Genomic DNA, 4,793 nt, shown 5'->3' with positions numbered 1-4,793 from the left:
ATGTGGGGAAACAGAGGTGTGGAAACAGAGGAGTGTAAATAGATGTGTGGAAACAGAGGGCTGGAAACAGAGGCACAGAAACAGAGGTGGACAGAAAGAGAGGGGTGGAAATGTAGGAGAGGAGACAGAGGGGTAGAAACAGAGGTGGAGAGACAGAAGTGGGGAAACAGCCTTGTGGAAACAGAGGAGTTGAAACAGAGGGGTAGAAACAGTGCAGGGGAAACGGAGGTAGGGGAACATAGGATTGAAAAGATGACGGTTGAAACAGAGTGGTGGAAACAAAGGGCTAGAAACAGAGGTGGAGAAATAGAGGTGTGAAAACAGAGGTATAGATACAGAGGGGTAGAAACAGAGGAATTGAAACAGAGGGGTAGAAACAGAGGAATTGAAACAGAGGGGTAGAAACAGAGGAGTTGAAACAGAGGGGTAGAAACAGAGGGGTAGAAACAGAGGAGTTGAAACAGAGATGAAGATACATGGTGTGGAACAGAGGGATGGAAACAGAAGAGTAGAAACAGAGGTGGAGAAACAGAAGTGTGGTAACAGAGGTGGGGATACAGAATGGTGGAAACAGGTGGATAAAAACAGAGGTGGAGGAACAGAGGTGTTGAAACAAGGGTGTGAAAACAGAGTTGTGGAAGCAAAGAAGTAGAAATAGAGGTAAAGAAATAGAGGTGGGGAAACAGCAGTGTGGAAAGAAAGGGGTAGTATCTGAGGTGTAGAAACAGAGGTGTGGAATCAGGGGTGTGGAAAGAGAGGAGTGGAAACAGATGGGTAGAAATAGATGTGGAGAAACAGAGGTGGGGAAACACGAGTGGAAACAGAGGGGTGGAAACTGAGGGGTAAAAACTGAGTGTGGAAACAGACTGGTGAAAACAGAAGAATGGAAACAGAGGTGTAGAAAAAGACGGCTGGAAAGAGATGAGTAGAAATAGTGGTGGAGAAACAGAGGTGGGGATAGAGAGGTGTGGAGAGAGAGAAGGGTGGAAACAGAGGGATGAAATCAGTGGCTTCCAAACAGAGGTGTGGAAACAGATGGGTGGAAACAGAGGGTTGGAAACAGATTTGGGGAAACAAAGGTGTGAAATCACTCGGATGGACAGAAAGACAAAGACGGATGGACACAAAGAACAGTGGAGGGGAAACGGAGATAGGGAAACATAGGATTAGAAAGAGGACGGTTGAAAGAGAGTGTTGGAAACAAAGGGCTAGAAATAGAGGTGTGGAAACAAAGGTATAGATACAGAGGGGTGGAAACAGGAGTTGAAACAGTGGGGTAGAAATAGAGGTGGAGAAACGGAGGTGTGGTTACAGACTGGTGGAAACAGGCGGATAAAAACAGAGGTGGAGGAACAGAGGTGTTGAAACAGGGGTGTGAAAACAGGGTTGTGGAAGCAGAGGAGTAGAAATAGATGTAAGAAATAGAGGTGGGGAAACAGCGGTGTGGGAAGAAACGAGTAGTATCTCAGATGGAGGAACAGAAGTGTGGAATCAGAGGTGTGGAAAGAGAGGAGTGGAAACAGATGGGTAGAAATAGATCTGGAGAAACAGAGGTGGGGACACAAAAGTGTGGAAACAGACGAGTGGAAACTGACGGGTAGAAACTGAGTGTGGAAACAGAGGTGTAGAAAAAGACAGCTGGAAAGAGATGGGTAGAAATAGTGGTGGAGAAACAGAGGTGGGGATAGAGAGGTATGGAAACAGATGGGTAGAATCTGAGGGATGGAAACAGAGGTGTAGAAACAGAGGTGGGGATACAGGCGTGTGGAAACAGAGGGGTGGAAACTGACGGGTGGAAACCGAGGTGTGGAAACATACTGGTGAAAACAGAAGAGTGGAAAAGATAGATAGATACAGAGGGATGGAAACAGGGGTAGAAACACAAGGGGAGAAAGAGAGGTGGGGAACAGTGATAGGGAAACAGAGCGGTAGGAATAGAGCAGTGGAAACAGAGGTGGGGGAAAAGAGGAGTGGAAACAGAGGTGGAGAAACGGAGGTTGGGGAAACGTAGGTGTAGAAACAGATAAGTGGAAAAAAAGGGATAGCAATAGAGATGGAGAAATAGACGTGTGGAAATAGATGGATACAGAGGGATGGAAACAGAGGTGGAGATACAGAGATGGGGAAACAGCGATGTGGAAACAGAGGGGTGGAAACAGATGGATGGAAATAGTGGTGGGGAAACATAGGTGTGGAAACAAAGGGGTAGCAATAGAGGTGGAGAATAGGTAGATAGATACAGAGGGATGGAAACAGAGGGATAGAGGCAGAGGTGGAGAAACAGAGGTGGGAAACAGAGAGGTGGAAATAGAATGGTTTAAAAGTGGGGTGGAAACAGAGCAATGAAATCACAGGGGTGGAAACAAAGGAATGGAAACAGAGGGGAGGAAACAGAGGGATGTAAACAGATGGGTAGAAACAGAGGTAGGGAAACAGAGATGTAGAAACAGACGTGTGGAAACTGACAGGTGTAAAAAGAGGTTTCTAAACAGAGGTAGAGAATCAGAGGTGGGGATACAGAGGAATGGAAACAGAGGAGTTTAAACAGAGTTGGAGAAATAGAGGTGCAGAAAGAGAGGTGGGGAAACAGCCTTGTGGAAACAGAGGGCTAGAAACAGTGCAGGAGAAACAGAGGTAGGGTACAAAGGGTTGGAAAAAGGACGGTGGAAACAGATGGGTGGAAACAAAGGGCTTGAAACACAGCTGGAGAAATAGAGGTGTGGAAACAGAGAGTTAGATACAGAGGGATGGAAAAAGAGGGGTAGAAACACGGGTTGGAAACAGAGGTGAAGAAACAGAGGTGGGAAACAGAGAGGTGGAAATAGAACAGTTTAAACAGAGGGGTAGAAACATAGGTTGAGAAACCGAGGTGGAGAAACCGAGGTGGAGAAACCGAGGTGGAGAAAGTGAGGTGTGGAAACTGTGGTCTATAAACAGAGGTGTGGAAACAAAGCGGTAGCAATAGAGGTGGAGAAACAGGCGTGTGGAAACAGAGGTGTGGAAACAGAGGTGGGGAAACAGAGGGGTGGATACAGAGGGTGGAAACAGAGGGGTAGAAACATAGATTGAGAAACCGAGGTGTGGAAACAGTGGTCTATAAACAGAGGTGTGGAAACAAAGGGGTAGCAATAGAGGTGGAGAAACAGGCGTGTGGAAACAGAGGTGTGGAAACAGAGGGGGGGAAACAGAGGGGTGGATACAGAGGGTGGAAACAGAGGGGTAGAAACATAGGTTGAGAAACCGAGGTGGAGAAACCGAGGTGTGGAAACAGTGGTCTATAAACAGAGGTGTGGAAACAAAGGGGTAGCAATAGAGGTGGAGAAACAGGCGTGTGGAAACAGAGGTGTGGAAACAGAGGTGGGGAAACAGAGGGGTGGATACAGAGGGTGGAAACAGAGGGGTGGAAATAGAGGTGTAGAAAGAGAGGTGTGGAAACAAACGGGTGAAATCAGAGGGGTGGAAGCAGAGGGGTAGAAACAGAGGTGGAGAAACAGAAGTGGGGAAACAGAGGTGTGGAAACAGCATAGTGGAAAAAGAAGGGTCGAAACTGAGATGTGTATACACCGTGGTAGACACAGAGGTGGAGAAACCGAGGTGTGGAAACAGTGGTCTATAAACAGAGGTGTGCAAACAAAGGGGTAGCAATAGAGGTGGAGAAACAGGCGTGTGGAAACAGAGGTGTGGAAACGGAGGTGGGGAAACAGAGGGGTGGAACCAGAACGATGGAAATAGAGGGATAGAAACAGAGGTGGGGAATCAGAGGTGTAGAAACCGAGGTGTGGAAACAGAGGTGGGGAAACAAGGGGTGGAAACAGAGGTGGAAAAACAGAGGTGGGAAACAGAGAGGTGGAAATAGAACAGTTTAAACAGAGGGGTAGATACATAGGTTGAGAAACCGAGGTGGAGAAACCGAGGTGGAGAAACCGAGGTGTGGAAACAGTGGTCTATAAACAGAGGTGTGGAAACAAAGGGGTAGCAATAGAGGTGGAGAAACAGGCGTGTGGAAACAGAGGTGTGGAAACAGAGGTGTGGAAACAGAGGTGGGGAAACAGAGGGGTGGATACAGAGGGTGGAAACAGAGGGGTAGAAACATAGGTTGAGAAACCGAGGTGGAGAAACCGAGGTGTGGAAACAGTGGTCTATAAACAGAGGTGTGGAAACAAAGGGGTAGCAATAGAGGTTGAGAAACAGGCGTGTGGAAACAGAGGTGTGGAAACAGAGGTGGGGAAACAGAGGGTTGGATACAGAGGGTGGAAACAGAGGGGTGGAAATAGAGGTGTAGAAAGAGAGGTGTGGAAACAAACGGGTGGAATCAGAGGGGTGGAAGCAGAGGGGTAGAAACAGAGGTGGAGAAACAGAAGTGGGGAAACAGAGGTGTGGAAACAGCATAGTGGAAAAAGAAGGGTCGAAACTGAGATGTGTAAACACCGGGGTAGACACAGAGGTGGAGAAACAGAGGTGGGGACACAGAGGTGTAGAAACAGAAGTATTGAAACAGATGGGTAGAAACAGAGATGGAGAAACAGAATAGGGGAAACAGAGATGTAGAAATGTATGATTGGAAACAGAGGAGTGGAATCAGAAGGGTGGAAACAGATGGATGGAAACAGTCGGGTGGAAACAGACGTGTTGAAACAGAGGTGTGGAAACAGCAGAGTGGACACCGTCAGGTGGAAACAGAGGGGTGTATATAGAGGTGTAGAAAGAGAGGTGGAGAAACAGTGGTGTGGAAAAAGGGTGTGAAAACACAGCGGTAGTGGGAGAGCAGGGGAAACAGAGGTGGGGAAACAGTG

This window comes from Narcine bancroftii, chromosome 2 (assembly GCF_036971445.1).
Source record: "Narcine bancroftii isolate sNarBan1 chromosome 2, sNarBan1.hap1, whole genome shotgun sequence".
In the NCBI taxonomy this organism is placed as follows: domain Eukaryota; kingdom Metazoa; phylum Chordata; class Chondrichthyes; order Torpediniformes; family Narcinidae; genus Narcine; species Narcine bancroftii.
This window is presented reverse-complemented; position numbering follows the sequence as displayed.